Source organism: Pithys albifrons, chromosome 4, assembly GCF_047495875.1.
Source record: "Pithys albifrons albifrons isolate INPA30051 chromosome 4, PitAlb_v1, whole genome shotgun sequence".
Taxonomy (NCBI): domain Eukaryota; kingdom Metazoa; phylum Chordata; class Aves; order Passeriformes; family Thamnophilidae; genus Pithys; species Pithys albifrons.
This window is the reverse complement of record NC_092461.1, coordinates 66260550-66280616: the sequence shown is the minus strand read 5'-3', so window position 1 is coordinate 66280616 and position 20067 is coordinate 66260550. Positions and strand designations below refer to the sequence as shown.

The following is a 20067-nucleotide window of genomic DNA, read 5'->3' as shown; positions in this document are numbered from 1 at the left end:
TCACTCCAAAGAAGACCATTTAATTTTGTTTTGCCTTCTACATTCCTTAAAAAAAATTTCAAAGTGAAGCATCATTTAAAAATACAGAATTGAGTAATTTCATTTTAAAAATTGTACTTCCATTGGAAAACCCCAAATTATACACTGGTGAATTTTTGTTTTATTTATCAAAACTGAAGGATTTAGAGTTGCATTTTTTTCCCCAAATCAATTACTCCCTTGAAACAAACCTGTCTCACCACTAACCAAGAGCACAGCTTTGGCCCTTCAACATGCAGAAAGCTTTTATTTCCCTTCATCACTCCCTAATGTGCATTAAAAATTGCACATAAGATATAATTATTGAGGTGTGTAATCCATGCATAGTGGGAAAAACAAAAGTGATGAAGTGAATCTGCCAGGCTGGAGTCACATCAGTCACTGGCTTTCTGGGCAAGTGCCTCACCCAGCTAAAGTCAACAGCAAAACTCTCAGCAGCATCAAGAGTTTAAGGTGTTTTGTTTTGTTTTATTTTGTTATATTTTCTTGTCCCCAAATCTGCTTTAAAGCACCGCTTTTTAAACTCAAAATTTGGATCCACCGTGGGGAAAAAACCCCAAACCACAGAACCCTGAAACTCCTCAGTTAGCAAATGTACTTTGAAGGCTGCAGGGCTACATCCTGATGCTGCCACTGTGCATGGCAGGGCTTTTAGTCCACAGGCACCAGCTGCTGAGATGCTAAGCAGCTGACAGCAGTGTGCAGGCTCCAGCACATGCACATGGGTGCACACAGACACACACACACTTTTGAACCCTGCTGTCTCTCCCAGCACACACACAACAAAGGAACCCTGTGTGCCCCCCTCTGGTCTCAGCAGCATCGCGCTGTCCCCACCATGAAGCTCCTATGTGAAACTCCAATATATCTTCAAATAATTCTACATGGGTTTTTTTATTCCAGTTCAATTATTTGCTTGTCTGTCTATACAATGGCTATTCTGTCATCAATGTGTTTTTGTCTCTCATTCATTTCCCCTCTTTTTCCTTCTTTTTTTGAGCGGGAGGCGAGGGTGTGTTAGGGTTGGAAGAGGCTAATTAACCCTTTGCATAACAGGGTCCCTGGCAATCATCATCATCCAGTGAAGGTGGGGCTGTGAGGGGGAGGAGGGAAAGGGAAGTGAGTAAGATGACACAACAAATATGAGGCCACAGCAGCCGGTTCCAGACACAACATCTGCAGAATGAGGCCATTTTTCTGTAACTCTAATCTCATAATTCATTGTTTGTGCGGTGTTGGTTACAGTAGCTGAAAGGGGGGATAACAGCAGGTCAATTTGGCACCGAAGTGTGTTTGAATCTTCAATGAGGGACTAACCCACCTTCTGATGAGCTGCTGAACTGTGGCCAGAAACAGAGCAAACAAGCAGGAAAGTGGCTTTGAAGAAGAAACAAGACCTCTGAAAATTGTATAAACCTGCTAGAAGGACTTTTTTTTTTTTAATCTGTGGGGGTGGCATGCATTTGGTGAGAACCAGGGAGACAGTTTTTGCCTCGCTGTTGCTTTTCATTTACTCTTTGGGCTCCAGTGAAAGGGGGCTGCTGGACTGGCTCCTGTGGCCAGGGTCTTGCCAGCACTACCACAGCACTGTCTTATGCTGCTGAGCCTCTTGCCTTTTTTTTTTTCCTGCAAAAGGAAAAAAAATATTCTTTTTTTTTCTTTCCCATTACATTGAAGGATGCCCGAGCCTTGTGCAGGTGGTTGTGTGAGAGGTGTTGGTTAATGTTAGTGGCTGATTACTAAACTTCTTCTTTCAAACCGCAAACCCCTAACATGTCAGCCTAAATTAGCTAACAGCAAGGGAGTGTCCATCTCGCTTTGCACGCCACAGCACATCTGCTCTTTGAAGAAAGAGAATGAGTGAAATAGGGTGGGGTGGGTGGTGGTGGTGGGTTTTTTGCCTCCCCTCAGCCTCCCATTTGTGCGTGTGTTCATAAATATCCTGATGAGAGGCTCCTCTGCGGTTGGTGTATAGGAAGGGGGAAGGAGGGTGGATAAAAAGCGATTCTCCACCCGCGTGGGGGACACCCTTCTTCTCCCTGCCACCTCCTCTTCCTCCCCCTCCCTTTGCTGTTTGACCTTGAGTTCATTCTCTGCTCCCGCTCCCCTCCTCCCCCTGCCCGCTTGCATCTGGTATCCAAGACAGGCTGGTGCAGCTGGGGGCTGAAAATCCCCCTCTCCACAACCCATAACCCCTGCTGCTCTGGGTGCAACCACACTGGATGTCCCCCCTGCACCATCCCCAGAGCAGAGTGCTGAGGGATGGGACACAGCCCCCTTGGGGACACCCGGCACGGGTGTCCTGCACTGCAGCACTGCCACTCATCTCCCCTAATCCGGTTGTCTTTTCCAGCAGCGTACTGGGAAACAATGGGCAGCCTTGTGCTGGCTCAGGCTGCACGTCCCCGTCCTTGCAGCTGGTGCATCCACCGGTGCTAAGCTCCAGTGAGCAGGATCAGCTGAAACCCTCATTCCCCTTCACCCTCTTCAAGGGCTTGCCTATCCGCTGGGGCTGCTACATGAAACATTTGGTTCGCAATGGCCTGTTTGTGCTGGAAGGCAGAGGGCTCTTCCAACAGTGGGCAGTGATCCTCAGCACAAAAAGCTCACCCTGTGTTAGTTTACAACAGTTTCACCCACACAGAAAAGTACAATGGAGACAGATCATGCACAGTGACAGACTGCTGGCAGCTCCAGGGGATCCATAATTTATGATGTTTTTCTTACCGATACGGTTTTGGATTTCACGAGCAGGCCTGTTTCCTTCCCATTTGTTGCTTCCTTCCATCCTCCTTTTGAGAAACTGAACACTGGGCTCTAGACAAGTGACAGTGGCAGCAGCTGCCTGGCTCTCCTAGGTAGCTGTGTTTGCATGGGGCAGAGGGGGGTGGGGGGGTGTTCCCCAGCCTCACCTTGCTGCCCTGAATTTGTTACAGAGAGGTGAACGCCCTGACACGCATTGCTGCAGCAGAGCTTCCCGATGAACAGCAGCGGTGGCAGCCCATGTGCTGCTTCCCTGAACCACATTCAGGTTCACCAGGTCATCTGATAAAAGCAGGACTTCCAGGATGTCCAGCAATTGGCTGATTAAAGGTAAGGAGGTTAATAATGGGTTTTAAGGATTGTTCCTACTTCAAGTAAGTAAGAATCAAAACTTAATCTGATCTACCATCCATAATCTAGCCATTGCTCCTTTGCCAGAAATAGATGCACCAGGGCAAGTTGTGGGCAGTCAGACGCCACCTCCGCAGTGAGCGCAGTGCCACCAGTCACGTTCAGACATGGATGTGCAGAGCTGTGTGGGTTTGTGCACTGGACCAAGCCTGAGCCCGTCATCTGGGGAATGCTGCAGTGTTGGACCTGGATTTTTGGCTGAAGGCCATCCCCACCAAGAGCTACAGGTCCTACCTGCTCCATGGCCATGTTCCCACCCTACTTGCACCTATCCAGCACAGAGATGGTGAAAGGACCAGCGTCAAGGTCCCACTGCCCCCAGCCCACGCATGGGCTGGCAGTGAGGAGTGTGGGCTGTGTGCCCCCAGCCCCACACCACAGCTGCCTGCCCTGCCACAGATGGCTGGGTCATCCCTGTGGTTTGGAAATGACCAAGTAAGGTTAAAACCACAGTCACTGTGGTTACCGGCACTGTGATTAGTCACACAGTGAGTGATCCAATTATAGCAACCTCTCCCTTGCAGCAACCCCCACCTCATCTGTGTAAAAGGAAAAGCCCAGGACTCCCTTAACTCGATTTCAAGGGAAAGGAGATGAAGTTGAAGAAGGAGAAGCAGAAGGCTGGAAGAGGTGCCAGAAAGGTGGTTTCCGAATCTGCCATGGATCACAGGGGTAGGAAGTCCAGCTTGCCCCTGCTTCGGAGCACTGTTCTGAGTGACGCAGTCTAGAGGGTGGTGGGGACCCTGCAGCTCAGGGGATGTCAGAGCATGCGAACTGCTGTGGTGGTGTCACCATGAGGCCTTGGCAGGTCGGTCTATCTCCTGCCAGCACAGTTTGCTAACCCTGGGGCTGCTGTCCTGCTGCTTCCCACCTGGACCTCAATGCAGCTCAGTTTTCTTTTTTTTTCCTTTCATTCTTTAAAAAAAAGAAAGAAAAAAAAGAGAGAAAAAGAAAACAAGAGAAAGGATTTCAAGCAATTTCAAGAACTCTACCTGATCTGCCTTGCAAATGGCTGTGGTTTGGAAGGGAATGAGGCAGACTGGGCTGCTTGCCCCTATCCTCCTCTATCTCAGCTGGAGTTGGGAGCAGGTGACAGGCACCTGTGTCCCTGCACTACTGGGTAGCCCGCAGGCTCCCTCCCTGGTGGTCACCAAGGTGGTGTGAGGAGCGAATGAGAAGCAGGGAGGAAGGGAGGGGAGTCATTAATTTGCTTTCGTGGGCGGAGGTAATGCCTACCCATAGAGCACAGAGCTGGGTACCCTGAAACAGCATTCTGCCTGCAGAAGCCTATGCCCTGCAGATCCTACTGACATCCTCCACAGAGCCCTCTGCACAGGGCACACTGCTACCACCATCAGTCACTGTTATTTATTGTCTTCTTTCAGTGCAGAGCAATCCCAGGGGCATCAGACAGTTCAGCAATGCCAATCCTGTACTGGATTTTTCTCCACCTCTCCTTGCACGTGTAGGTTTTTCTGGGCATGCTGTGCTCAAGTGTAATCACTCCAGCTGAGAGCACATTGACTCTTCTTGAGCAGGGTGAGGGCTGAGAAATGGCTGAGGTAAATCTGCAGAGGGAAACTGATGCAACAACTTTGTTCTCATGCTGCCAACTTTTGTCCCAGTGTACAGTTTTATAGCTGAGATGTAAATCCTCGGGAAACCATCTAATGGAGACCTTGATCCTCTGCTGTGGTGTTTGCAGTCATGTTCATGGGGTGAACTGCTATAGCCAGAGCCCTCCTTCACTTTCTCATGAATGCAGCAGCTTTGCTCCCAGCAATGGGCTTTACTACTCCATCTCATGTGCCTCTCTGGTTTTACCTGGTCAGGGCTGAAGCAACATACACAAAACTGAGGACTCTGTCTCAAAGGTGTGTGAATGAGGGATGGGAGGCTGTGGACTGACCCAGCCTCAGTGGTGTGCTGTTGGGTTGTTTGAGGGGCCTGTCAAGATCCTGCTGGAAAAAAATTCCCCTCTTTAATTAGGGATGAGTCCATTGCTCCTGTTACAGCCATTCCCTGTCTACCTGCTGACAAATCATTCCTGGCTGAGTGCTCAGCTGTCCTGGGGATCATACAGCAATTTGAAATTAGTTTCCTGGCCTTTCAGGGCAATACCTGTGAGACAGTATCCAGAGTATTTTGGAGGGCAAGGTACATGCAGGCACTCCCCACTTCACCCACCGGATTTATCTCCTTATACACCTTGTCTCAACATATTCCTGACTTCCTGAATAACTGGGAACTTTCCTGGAGCTATTTCAACAGATGCTCCATTATGCTGCTTGCCTGCTGATGTTGCTTGCCTACATGAACTTTCCTGCTTTTCCTGTTTTGTCCCTTCCCTGACTACTTTCTGGCCTGCCAGGAGGATTTCTTCCTGCTCTTGCCCGTAGCCTTCCCCAGCCAACCCAAAGAAAACATCCCCTCTTCATTCCATAGTGATGTGTTCCCCTCACATAGCCACTTGCCAAGTGCAAGCAACGTGCCTTTCTCATTGGAGACTGATGCTTTGGCAGCAACACCCTCTGGGATGGGAAGCCCCCTAGACCACAGAGATGTGGAGGACCAGGTCCACCTACCTCTTCTCTATCCACCCATCCTCCTGGTCTCTGGGGCAGGTTTCAGAAAAACAGCATTGGCACAATAAAATATTATAGTCTGTTCTTGAACCAGTGCCAGCTCTGATGACCAGCATTGCAGCCTGGGTAAGCAGCAGCAGATGTCTGAGGCCTCAGAGAGCCATTTCCCAGCGGAGGAGAAATGAATGACATGAAGTCTAGGTCAAGGCGGTTCAGCACCAGCCACTGTAGTGCCTGGAGATTGGGCTGGAAGCAACTTTCTTGCCTCAGTGAAGGATGAAGGGGCCAAGGAAGGGCTGGGGAAAGCTCACTTGCCTCTAGCAAGTCACCTCAGGCCAGCACACTTACACCTGAGGGCACCACATCAAGGAAGAGCATGCCGTTCTTGTGAGGGCTGTGAGCATCCGTGACCAGACTCTAGAGCTGGCACCCAAACAGGTTAAAACACACTGAGTTAAACAAATTCTGGATGTTAGTTATTTTCTATTTGCCAGGATGTGCCAGTCCACCAGCAAGGATATGTGGGTTGCCTGAGCAATTTTTCCTGGCCTGTCTGGCCTCTGCCACCGGAAAAGCTTCTAACTGAGGCAGGGAGCAGATGAAAAAACTTGTCTGTCTCTTCACACAGCATTATCTTCAAGTTGTATGGCCTCTGCACAGAGCAGGGCTCAGGGAAAATGCCAGGTGCACCTTCCCAAGATCGAGTATAATTGCACATGAAGCAACAGGACTGTGACAGCAATGCATAACAACCACCTGGCATAAATCCTGCTTGTGAGGCTACAAGGACTGCCAGAAACATCACCTTTAGTGTTGTTTATTGTTTGCACACCAATGAATTATAGAAGCAATTCCCAAGGATAAGGATTACACTTTCTACACCTCTTGGCAGAGTAGATTCCTGTAGGTAATTGGTTCAAATTTTCAAGTCTGATCCAAACTCCACAAAGTTTTACAAACCTTAATCATCTAAGGTTCAAGTTTTTCCTGCGTAGAGAAGTGGAAAGAGAAACAAAATAATTTTCTTTTATGAATGGACGGAAGAGAAGAAATTCCTAAATAATTATAAGCATGTTTATAGTGACTCCCACTGTTTTATGCCTGTGACTCTGGGTCAGATGTGAGGGTTTGTATAGATCCATCCATAAGTAACATAACACACTTGTCATAGATAAGATCAGCTCTGATGTATTTTTCTGTCAGTTTTGGAGCCATCGTATTTTCAATGTTTTGTCCAGTCAATCACATCTCAAATGATGGGGTTTCCATCACAACCCTCCACTGTTTCTTGGGAGCACTTTGTTAGGACAGTTTCTCAGTTTTGTCAGGAACTCTCCAGGTAGAGAAAGGCAAGCTTTGCAATTCTTCTAAAGATGACCTGTTTTATTTGCATTAACTGTCTTCAAAATGGAACTCCTTGCAGTCCTCCCTATCTCTCATAGGCTTGACTTGCATGGATCTAGGAGCAAGTACCTACATGGCTGAGCATGATGCTGTGCAGAAATACCCTGGGCAGCCCCGACTGGAGGCTATAAACCTCAGCTTGCTCACCATCCCTGGTGGGAACATCAGCCTAGGATGAGCAATACACTACCTCCAGCAGCAGATGCGGCTCCCTGAGAGCCCATCAGAGCAATTCTGCCATACCAGCAGATGCCTGCTTAATGGTAGTGGTGATGTCAAGCTCAGCTGTGGCACTCCAAAGAGCGAAGGGGCAGGCAGCACAGCTCTATGAAGTGTGTAGCCTGGGTGTCTAATGGGCAGCTATGGGTTTGCTAGACACTTTTCTGCCCTGTATGAGATCCACAGGGGTATACCTGGGCTTGGAAAACAGGCTGTTTTTAATATGTCATTGCCGGCATCTTCAGATGTGCTCGGGGTCTGCCCTGAGGCTTGCATGATCCCCAGCCCCTGCTTCCCGTAGGGTCACTGCTACGGGTAGGGTGTGTATAAGCCACCCACCTCCCCTTTTCTGCATCTTCTGCCTTGACACAAAACCCCAATACAAAATGCACACACACTGTAGGATCCTCTCCCAGTGTAAATTTGCTTAGATAGGTCGCCAATGTGAAAGAGTGGGACACCAGCTGTGGATTCTGGTGCCTGAGCCCTACCTGAGGAGTTGCCTAGGTCAGTGTTCATGTGCTACCCTACCAGCAGCACCACACATCTTCAATCATTTTTGTGGTACTAGCCTGTGCTGAAGTAGGATCATCACAGCAAAGGAGGTCGCTTCTGCACTATCATACATGTTTAAATATTTTTCACACCAGTGCTGTTCCTGCTACCTTTGTGTTTCCACTTGTCTTGCCTCAAGCAACCAGACTCAAACCTGTTCCCATTTTCCGTTGGCTGTGACAGAAGTAGCTGGGGGTCAGTTGTCTCCCCAGCCACCGACAACAGCATAGAACTGACGGGAAAGTGATGTTGTCCCGTGGCCATGCTGAGACCCAGCAGAATTGTGTTGGCAGGTCCAGGGAGGGTATGTGTGACATATGGCATGTGGGGAGGATGTTTATGAGAGAGCAGAGGGAAATCTGTCAGAATGGGCAGCGGCAGAGACACTGGCCTTCCCATGTGTGCTCCCTGGCAGGAGTCTTTCTACATTTATTTTTTATTCTCTTGGTACTGGGTGAACTTGAAACATTTTGGAATTTGAGTGTGTGTCTTCAAGGTATGCATAACCACTGATCTTTGAAGAGCAGAGTGTGGATCCACCCCGTGGCTTTCCCTGAGACCCCCACATTCTGTAAAGCAATCACAATGGATAGGGAAGCCTGTGCTTCCTTCCTTCCCTCACCCTCCACCTCCCTCCTGGAGCCATCATGCAAGGCAGGGCAGTGCAGAGCAGGACAGGACAGGCCTCAGCGCTCAGGGCGGAACTCAGGGAGGTTCTTAGACCACTGACATTTCTCTCCCTGATGATACTGATGAGGAGACATGGTAATGCTCCTGCTCACACCAGCTCCGGCTGTGGTCTCACATGTATTTCTGCTCACATCCATGTTCCTACCATATCCCTGGCAGCTGTTCTCATTTATTGCCTCTATTTTTGACTACCCAGTGGTGCCCATCATGCCTGTGCCTGTGGGCGAGGGTTCCAGAGGTGCTTCCCCGTGCACGGGTGCCAGCAGGTGCTGAGTAAGGGTTTTCAAAGACATCCTGTGTCTTAGGACTTAAAACAGGAGTGAAGCATGCTGGCACCTTTTCTACCCTAATCTGCATCTTTTGTGCTGAACACTGTATTTAGTTAGGATTACTTGGGTGTCCTCACCCTGCTTGTCTTCTGAATCACTGATATGCAAGCCAGCTCCTATCTGCGGTAAAGCCACATAATGGTGTTAGCAGTTAACACCAAGCCTGGGTAAATACACCCAGTTGGGCTGGCGTGCTTGGTTTGGCCCTGGGCTGACCACGGCTGCTTGGTCTCCGGTGAGGTTGGAACATAAGCAGGGCAGGCTGTTAATGTCTTACTGGAACTCAGGCAATTTATATTAGCCCAAGATAGGTCCTTGTGGGTCTCAGTGGCATGCACTGTACAGAGCAAATGTTTGTTCTGTGATTCGTAATTTGGGGAAGTGCAAGGGGTATGCTTAAAAAGAGCCCTTCCCCACCACTACCCAATTAACTTCCCTGTCATAATTTTTTGCATTTCTGTATTATTATTTCAGTAGTTTCAAGTTTATTAAGAGTATTTATTATAATATCTGGGGGTTTATTTAAAGTCTCAAGTCCTGGAGTCTTGCAAATGCAAAGGGACTGCTGCTTTCAGTGCAAGGATAAACAGAGCAAGAATGAGTTTCTGCTTTCTATAGCCACAAAGACATGCCAGAATACTAAACATCCCTCAGTCACCCAAAATGTCAGCAAAGAGAAAGCCGATCTGTTACACTGGAGTGTATTTAAACACATGTCCTCCTTTTAATTTCACTTGTGGGGGTGGGGGGTCTGAACAGCAGACTCATGCTTTCTGCATGATGATACCGCGTTTGACCCATTTTTGGAGTGGATTGAGAAGCTGGACATAAGCTGCAAGGAAGAGGCCATGGTGCAGTGAGCATCGAGGTGATGTCCCCGGAACAGAGAGGAGATAGCAATGGATCAGGAAGGATGTGGCCCTGGAGCAGTGAGATATCCCTGGAACAGTGCAAAAGAAGGAGCTGCACCCTGGGCAAGGAGGAAGGAAAAGACCCCCGCCTCCTAATGGATTCCTTCAGATAAAAGAGCCCCAGCTACCTTTTTTTCCCTGTAATGGCCCCTGAGGCTAATGTCTTAAAGAGGAAACAAAAGGATTGCTTTACATCACACAAGTGGGGCAGGAGGGAAGTGGGGAAAGGCACTTGAGTGCTGCATCCCTGCCAGGGCTTCTTCAGCAGGGTAGAGCCGGGGGCGGGGGTGGGGGGGGGTGGGGGTGGGGGGTGGGATGGGGGGGTGGGGGGGGTGGAGGGGGGGGGGGGGGGGTGCAGCTGGCCCTAACTTGGGCTTTGCTGTGTGGCCTCTTGGTATTAACCCTTTAGTAACCCCTTCTCTGCTCTTCTGGTCTCCACGTGCTCCAGCAGGGCCCTGCTGCCCTGGACCATTCAAACAAGCGCTGGCACCAAGGCAGGCCACCTAAATGGGCTTCATGGGCACAGCCAGCAATGAAGACATACCGTCTATGGTGGCTACATTAGTGAGAAACAGCAATAATAATGATGGAAAACACAAAAGAATTCTGCAGTAATGCCTTAAAAACGATGGCAAGGGATAAGAATGAGGGAGCTGGAAGAGCCAAACGTGAGAGAGCCGCTGGAAACAGAACGAGGCTTCCTACAGAAGAGGGGTGTTGGGCAAGCACTGTACCAATCCGGGTAGCGTGCAGCTTCCAGCAGCTCCAGCTGTGCGGATCGTCCTTTGTCTCCTCTCTCCTCTGGTAGCTTTCCGAGGGAGGGCAGAGCAGGTGTGACAGCCACCGAGGGAGCCCCAGCAGCAGCTAAAGCAGGCGGTCAGCTGGCAGCTGCGGCTGCAAGCAGAAGCTGGGGGAGATGCAGCAGGTTTGCTTCTAATGGGGATGCTGTTAGTGCTGTCCGTTGTGACGGACTCTGTCACGAGAGCCATTGTGTCTCCGTGGCTTTCCTTGGCTGTTGACTTAATAAACCACTTACTCTGGCAGCTGAAATTTTCCATGCTTCGTCCCTGTGCAGCACCTTCTGTGCATCTGTTTTTTGGCAGGGTGTTGGGTAGGAGAGATTGTTGTAGGAAGAATAAACTGTCAAACAAATTAAAAGAGGCATCTTTGATTAGTAGCTAATAGAAGAAAATCAACTCTTTTGGACCATCATCATCCTTGCCACAATGGATCAGAATGATGCTCTGATAGTGCCCTGGTTTTGACCCTTCCCTACACCAATTTCTTTGCAGGAAGATACAGGGAAGTGAGCTAATCAGCATCTCCTCCAAGAGCATCCTTCTTACCCCTAGGATTCTAGCTCTGTCACATCTCTGAAGCACGACTTTCTATACTTGCCGTAGACTTGTTTTCCAAGGCTTTTGTGCTTGGATTTAGCATGTTTAAAGAAGAGCTGGCAATATTTGATACTTGTCCTGATACAGTTTCCACTCACAGTAAATGTTTTGCTTGATTGAATATGTCACAGCCGAATAAAAGACTGTGCTGACTGATACAGACTGCTAGGACTTTCAGCCTTGTAGGGCAGGTATGACCCTTCTGTAACATTACAGAGCCTGAAACACTCTTTCGGGCTTGTGAGAGCTACACCAGCTCTCAGAAAAGCTTACCAATGACATCCTGCCATTGAAACCTATAAGAAATGCAGATAAAGTTAAAAATAATTAAAAATTAACAAAGAAAACAAATCAAACCCTATCCCCTCTAACAGTAGAGCCAAGGGAGAATATTGGGCACTGAAAATGGCATATCCCCAGGGAACAAGCACCATCTTTTCAAAGGTGCAGCTCTTTCAAAAGCAATAGGAGCAACATCTGTACATATAACTTTCAAGTTTGTAATCTGTCTACAATTTATCTGCAATAACCAATATTCCATGGGGCTTCTAGGGTGCTTTTTTTTAGTGTTTTCTTTCTATTGTAAAGACTAAACTCTGAAAGCCCATATGCTTCTGTTCTGTTTGACTTTAGCTTGCAGGAAATGGCCTCTGTCCAATTAGCAGCATGGGAATTAGCACTGCTCAAAATTCACTACTCCCCACAGTATTCCCCTCTGAGTGCTAAACTTCAGTGCTCGATTTTGTCTCTTTCTCTCTTTTTTAAAACAGCATCACAAAGATTGGGTGCATAGGAAACTATTTGAAAAGCATTGTTAATACTGAAATCAGGAGATGCAGCTGTTCAGTTCCTAGTAATACTAACATGGAGGTATTTCGTGTGAGTTGGGTTTTCAAGGTAACTTTTTTTGCTGTTTTAGTATATATCATTTATCTTGTAAGAATTTAGTAGTGTTGGCAGTTCTTGTACCTCATCATAAACTCGTAACATTGATACTTTACTTAAGCCCTAGCGAGTCTCATGAATAACAACAAAATCTTAGTTTTAGCACCTGCACCTTTGTGAAAAGAACATTGGGCATCATCAAAGTGCAAATGGACAATGCAAACTAAATAAACAATCACAATTCCATATATACACTTATATACATAAACATATATATTTATACCTAAATAATGTACTCTAAAGTATGATGCTTTACTGGGGTGGGGAGAAAGCAACACATGCTTTTTATGTCCTTAGGATTGACATTTCTGTGTGAATAGTGTGAGTCACATAAGGAGAAATTCATCTGAGATAACATAATTGCAATACCTCATTTTTAACATCCCATGCTCAACCTTTTACCAGTCTGACTTTAATGTGATACGTTTCTGTGGTGTTGCATATTTACTGTATAAAAGAGATAGCTAGTGCTCTTTTGTGATGAATGCAAAGCATGGAAAGGAAACTTTCTATTTAGGCTGCTGGACACAGACCAAAGCTTTGGTTTTTCCTAGCTGTCTAGCTCCCAGTCTGACTCTCACAGTGGGTGCCTGGTGTCACAGTAATGGGTTTCTTGAAGTCCTGGCCTGGATTAGGCAATTACAGATCAGAGTGAAATGCCAACAAAATTACACTTGGTTACCTTTTTTCACAGCAATTAAGAAAAAAAGAATCATTTAAAACACACTTTTGAAAAGGTGCTTTGGAAAACACATTTCATGTACAGGGCAGTAAGTCCCTGCTGTGTCTCTTGCCCTTCTCCCACAATCACAGTCAAAATTAAGCATAACTATTGTCATTATTAAATTACCTTGTGCCAAGCAATGTCTTCAGGTTTTCAGGTATAGGGCCTAATATATAAGTTGTAAACCACAGTAGCTGACAGAAACTGATGAAAAGGCCAAAAAGCATTTGTTTAGCCTGAGAACAAATTGGAGGGGTGTGGGAATTGATCTTCCATGTCCTCCTCTGCCAGAAAGCCATTGAAGGTGTCTGGTATATCAGAAGATATTTAGGGAATCAAACTTCTTTCTTGCATTCACTGGGCCAAAAACATATGATGTCATAATATCATAGAATGGTTTGGGTTGGAAGGGACCTTAAAGATCTTCTAGTTTCAACCTCCTTGTCATGGGCAGGGGCACCTTCCACTAGACCAGGTTGCTCAAAGTCCCACTTCTAGGGATGGGACATCCACAATTTCTCTGGGCAACCTGTTCCAGTGTCTCACCACCTTCACTGTAGAGACTTTTTTCCTAATACCTAGTCTAAACTTGTCCTCTTTCAGTTTAAAGCCGTTGCCCTTTTTCCTATCCTATGTCCCACCATTTGTGTCTCTGAACTCCAATACTGGTTCTCTTGGCAGGGCCTATGCAGACACAAACCAAGGGAGGCGCACATGGATGCCACAATAATTCCAAAATGCCTTTCATTCTGAGATGGACACAAAGTGGAAATATTTTCCCAAAATAGAGGAAAGTGCATCAGTAAGAAAACTTGAACAGAAACACATTGCAGGACACTTGCTTAGCTTTCTTGAGATTAGCACAACCCTTCTGTAAGGTGCAAATGGTGATGAACTGGGAAGAGTTTGGCTGCATGAGAACACTGGACAATGTAGCTTGGAGAGACTAGCTTGATGACAAAAGTAAATGGATGATATTTGTGGCAGTCTGGAGGCAGCTCAGAGGCCCATTTTTTCATGATGAGGAACTCTTGCTCTATCACTCAGTGGTGGGAAAATAAATAAGAGAACCCTAGGAGAGGACCTGGACAGAATTGCTGTAAGACAAGACTGAGACACCAGTAGGCTTTGGAATAAAACTATTTCCCTCAATTTTCAATAAAGATTATTTTTTTTAGTCAAAGTAGAAACTCACTTTTATTGATACACTGTTTAGCCAAACTGGGGCCATGGAGAGGTACTATCCTAAATATGTGTAGAATCTCAGGCAATGTATGGCTTCACCTTATTGTTTGACACCAAAAATTCTTCAGTCAACATATTGCATCCCACCTGTGTCAGGGTTTGAGCTGGAAATTTATATAAGCAGCATGGACCTATTCCCACAGTGTCCTTTCCTAGAGAAGGCCTGTCATGTTTCCTAAATCTTGCAAAGAACCAATCTCATACTGTCCCAGGAATTAGTCATTATAACACTGTGGTCATATTTAGACATTTTTGTAAAAGAATTTTCTTCAAATCAAAAGTTTGCTTATGGGCCTTTGTCCCTCAAATGTGAAGCAGATTTGACTCTAAGGAGCCTGTTATCATCCATCCTTCCACTTTTGAGGATCCATGACCTAGCCAGACACAAGGGCTGTTCCCAGGTGCCCAGGATACTATTGTGCCTCTCATGAGCTGTGTGAGAGGAGGTGATGCTATTACTTTGGTGTGACAGCAGTGAGGATGGTGGGTGGCCTGGCGTGCTGTGAGTGGGTATGTCCTCCCTACATGCCAGGGTGCTGAGGGCAGGATTGCTCTGCTGGCCCCCCTTGGGGTGCGTGGCACAGCATCAGCCCTGATTACCTGTGGGGGTGTTGGGTCCTCCCTTAATTAGCTGTGGCCTGTGGTCATGGACAGGCTCTCGGCTATTTTAATGAAAAGATGTGTTCTAACAGTGACCTTGATCTAACTGAGAGGTGCCAATCACAGCAAGGATGACTGTCAAAACAATCATCATAGGTACATAGGGGACCTCAGGACTAGCAGAAAGACAGACTGCACTATTCACAGCCTCTGCAGCTTCATCCTGCAGCAGGTTAGAGGAAGCCCTTGAGCACAGAGCAAGGGAATTTAGACTTTCCTCACCATCATGTGCTTGTGTTCTGGTCTGAGGAATTAATTCTTCTATAGGGTCTTACAGAGCTTCATCCCTTATTAACTGCACAAATATCTCCTTTATCTGTCCTCTGCTTGTGCTGACTGTCCTTCAGCAGCCTTGGCTGGGTGTACCCAGCACTCATGCAGGTTTGTTCCCCACTGTAGCACCGCAGGGCGTTGTGCTGGGATGCCCCAGCTCTGGGGGTCTGCAAAGGACTCCCACTCCCTCTCCTCAGAACCCCTTCTTTGTTCTGCGCCTTCATTCCCTATTCATGTGATCACCTCAGTGCAATGCTGTCTCTCTCCTTCCCTGACTCTGCAGGAATCAGCGGTAGCTTCCCTCTCCATCTGCTGCTGCAGAAGGCTCCTGGGCTGCACTCTGCCCTTCCCCCAGTATTTGTAGGTCTCTCCCTCCCTCCTCGCCCTCTCTCCCCCCCACCCGCTACAGAAGTCCTCAAGAGTCAGCTGTCACTTGTTTTTATTTTCTCCTGGCTCCTGTAGCACGGTCACATCTGACTTGCCTATGCTATTCCTCTGTGGCTGGAGGAAAATGTGGCCAACTTTTGCCTGGTGTCAGTTTAGCAGCCCGGGCCTCCTCCTCCTCCCTCGGGGTTGTAAAAGCCATTGCTGCACTGTCTCCTCTCCTTTCTCATCATGGCTGGGCTGCAGCTGGCATGACTGCTTTGAGAAAATCTGGGGCTCCCTGCAAAGCTGCTCAATTGAGTTTGCCCTCCCTCTCCCTTACCCTGCCCCTGAAAGGCTTGGGAGGGTCTGTGTGACTTTTCCCCCCTTCTCCCTCCCCTTGGTAGGCAGGAAGACCCAGTCCGAGTCAGAGATGGAGACAGGAACGCTGGTGGTGGTGGATAGGGAACTCATGGCAACTGTAGGCAGCGAGAGCTTTCTGAGGTCCACTCACTGCTGCCTTCTGGGGCTCATCCAGAACAAATAACCAGTGGCTCCGCCAGTATGCCAAGGGCAAGCAGACATCCCTGCTGCTGGGCTCCATCATGCCCAGCCATCCCATGGCCCCAACCCCACACTGCCTGGCCAGGGACTGCTGAGGTCCCCCAGTCCTTAATGAATTGACCCTTTCCTGCTTTCCTGCTTATGCTTTTACGATTGCCTTGAGGCATGGCTTGTTTTACTCCCTCCTTTAATGAGTCAAAGGGGTCCAGCTGGAGCATTTCCAAAACTGAGCTTCCTGCAGTTCTTTACCTTACGCTTTCTACAAGCTTAATGAATATGCCACCAAAAAGCTCATTAGATGTAATGTCGGTTCTGTTTCTGGTGCTCCCTCTTGGAGAAACTGCGTCCTGTGCTGGCAGGGAGATGAACCCAATGACAGCCACAAACAAATACTAAACTCCTCCCATCCCTTCTTTTCTGTCCTTCCCGTTTTTGCACTGAAACAGAACAAGGGGAGATTCATAAGCCTTCCTAACTTCTCTCACTGTTCATTTACCCAAGACTGTCTTCCCTCTTGGTCCTTTGGTCTAAAATGAGTAGCCTGGACTTTTTGGTCCTTGTCGCTGCTGTGGCCAGGGGAAGGAGGGGAGGGGGGGGAAGGGGGAGGGGAAGGAGGGGGGGCAATGGTGGGGTGTGGCAGGCTGGTGAGAAGCTGCCTGGAGGAAGTGGAGCCTTTAAAGAGCCATGCAAACCACAGTTCTTCTGGGTAGCAATCAGCCCTGTTTACTGCAGGTGAATCAGAGATCCATGACTGGTGAATCACTGGAGTATTTGACATGTCACAGCAGTGGAAAATGATTCACTGAAGGTTTGATCTCTGGAGAATAGATTTTTTTTCTCCCTTACCAAGGAAATTTGGGATTGCTTCAGGGTTTGCTTGGGTCCCCTCCTCCCTTCCAGGGAAACAGGCATTCACAGAGACAGGCAGACAGACATAATGGAGGGCAGGGGGGAGAGAAATTTAAAGATGCAGTTAGTTGGTTGGGAGCAGTTCAGTCCTGCTGCCTGTCCTTGGCTGATGCTTGTCATATATACATGAGTTGCAGCAGGCTGCCAGGAAGGGAGAAGCAGCAGAAGAGAGAGGACATTGACTTTGCAATATACAGTATTGCCACTACAAAGTTTTAAAATGCATTCTAGTTACCTTGCAAGCCCCTTCCAAAAAGTGTAGGAGAAAAGTTCTTCTTCTGCTTTTCTATTTCACTTTCTACAGATGTATTTTTCAATGTAACGTTATTTTGTCATCTGTGTTACTATCATCTGGTGAGGAGGTCTTCTATTTTGGGAATGAGTATTCTCAGCTCTAGGAATTGTAAAATGTAATATGGCTTTTCACGCAGTAGGAGCACTAACTCCCTTGTAAAAAATCCTATTTATGTTTGAATTTGAACAAGGTATTACAATGATTTAAAGGGTACAAGGTCAGAAGGACGCCAAGATTAGTGGCCTCCTATTGGTCTTAATCTTTTTCCTTTACCATTTTCAAAGATATATTAATAGCTTCAATTTTTAATTTGAATTTTTCCTCCCTGTAAGGTATCATTAAGTTGAAAGGTGCAAATGAATGACACTAGTAAATTGGTCTGCTTGAATGTCTGTGCCTACTATCAGAGGGTCAGATGTTTCCAAGTTGCTTCCCCACGTGGATATCACTTACAGAGTAGATTGTATCCTGTACCTCCAGAGGTGTGGAGAAGGCAACAGTGGCTGTAAGTCACCTTAAACTTCCTAGGCTTTCTCTTCCTGTTTCAGAGCTGAAGCAGCTCCCTGTTCCTTACTTTTCTCTCCTTTAGTGCATGTCTCAGGAAACAGTGATGCATTTCTTGGGTACAGCTCCTTGATGGGAGTATAGGTCAGAGGATGGGTCCCCAGTTTGCAGAATGAGGCTGCCCATCATGAGTATGTGCAGACAGAATTGTTGGCTGATAGTGTTTTGCAAAGTACCTGCTCTAAAAATGATGCTACCTATATACTAATAACTGTTTATATTTTGCATTATTTTTATTTTATTCTAATTAATACTGTGAAAAGCTTCTTGCACAATTAAAATGATGAAGTAAAAATATAAAAGATGAGAATCCCTATAGATAAGGGACAAAGGGAAGCAGCAATTAGTGGAGCCATCTTTAGCTCAGCCCTTTGCTAGGACAGCAGAGAGCTATTTATTATGGAGTCTGGGTGTCCTGTTTAAAAAAAAGTCTAGGAGAATACTCATGCACTAAGATGCTTAGTTCTCCCTTGCATCTATTCACTTCTGAAATAGCACTGTGCTTTTCATTTTTTTAAGATGAAACTCTCTTATACCCCTTAACCTCATCTCCTCTGAGGGAGATAGAAATTCTACCAGGAAGCCCTGCAAGAGATTAGCGCTACTGATATACTCACCACCATAGCTACCACCTCCTTATTTGTCTAGGAGCATGCTGTGTCTGGCAGCTGGTAAGAAAATAAATAAATAAACACCAGGAATCAAATTCCTGAGAAATCTGGTCATTTCAAGGTTCATCTGTACGTACACAGGTTTCAAAGGCCAGAAGGGACAATTTATTCTGACCTCCAGTGCAACATAATCCATTGAATTTCTCCTAGTGTCACCAGCACTCAGCCATATGAAATGAGTTTGTGCTTTTTAAAATCCTCTTCTCAGCTCTAGTCTCTTCTCTCAAACAATCCCATCTTACCACTCATACTCTCCTGTTCAGTACTGCTTATGTGGGTGAGGCTGTTTTCAGGTCCGCTAACAGTAGCAACCCAAGCATGATTATTTTATGTTAAAGCATCACAGTGTGATATCCCTTTAACTCATGCTCACCAGTTCACCTCTGAGCCTTCACCCAGAGGTGGGGTCAGCCTTCACAGATGTATCACAGATAACTCCTCTCTGGGTCCCCTCCATGGAGCAGTTTTAGGGCAATGTTTTTTTCCCATCAGGGAGGACAGGTGGTACCTCTGCCAAATGGCTGGAGAGTAGTAGCACCACAGCTGAAGGGCTAGAGCCACTGGGGTGTGTGTCTCCATACAGCCTCAGAGTGGGAGAGTTCATGTCTTTTCCCTTTATTTATTTCTGTGAGGCTGAGATCCAGGACTGGCCTGCCACTCACAGGGATAGTGGCAACGAGTGGCTAGCCCAGATCATGGATGTGCTCTGTGTGGTATTAGGATCACACTGGTGTTTGGGGAGCATCAAGCCTCCTCCATGCCTGAAGTAGGTAGAGCTGAAACCACATAACAAGGAGAGAACAGTTTCTTAGTAGATGAAAAAGCTGGGAAGGGAATCTGGATTAAAGTCCCTGGGCTGGGTAGGGCAGGGACAGAGTGCTCTTGGCACTTACTCAGAGCAGCCCTCCTGGCACACCTGGGCGGAAGAGATGACTGATTCCTATACAAGGACTGAGTAACTTGTGTGTTTAGTCAGAGGATAATTCCCTCCCCAGCAGGGTGGTCAAATCCCAGCAGCTGCCTGCAGCCTGGCAGAAGCTTTGCTTGCCTTCTCTTAGCAAAAGGAGAGCAGAAGCCCCAACACATTTCAGAGGCAGGCAACTGGCAGCGTCTGCTTGTGCCAGTGTGCTTGCTATGGCAGCAGTGTTCCATTTACCTCGACGCAGATATGGGCTGAGTCTGGCCCACATTTACTAATGTTAAACCACGTCTCTCAGTTCTCTTACAATGAATCTGACTTCACAGATTTATCTAGAAAGTCCGAACTGAGATTAGCTGCGTATCTTCAAATGCTACAGTGATGAAACACCTATTCTGCAAAATGAATCAGCAAGAATTACTTTTTTTGCTGTGCTTTAAATCTGCCCTAAATAGTGTGGATTTTTTGGAAAGCTGTGTAGTTAGGCATCCATGAAGGTAAGATTTGTCCCTCTACCACTTTGAGTGTGCCAGAGCTCCTGTAGTTCTACCCAACACCTTGAAACATGCATTGCCTCTGAGTTAAAGCCTCACCTTCCAGACGTGAACAATCTCACAGGGCTGCTCTTTCAT

The 20067-nt window shown here is 47.0% G+C and overlaps 1 long non-coding RNA gene across 2 annotated transcripts in view; it reads left to right on the top strand.

The window, feature by feature from the left end:
- The first annotated feature begins 2984 nt into the window (after nt 1-2984).
- Nucleotides 2985-20067, top strand: part of LOC139670950 (uncharacterized) — a 43620-nt gene continuing 26537 nt past the window's right edge. Inside the window, exon 1 of one of the 2 annotated variants that reach the window (XR_011697614.1) lies at nt 2985-3132. This is a non-coding gene — a long non-coding RNA (uncharacterized lncRNA). Of the gene's footprint in view, nt 3133-3750; nt 3886-20067 lie in introns of those variants that run through there. The other variant, XR_011697613.1, reaches the window with a different exon arrangement.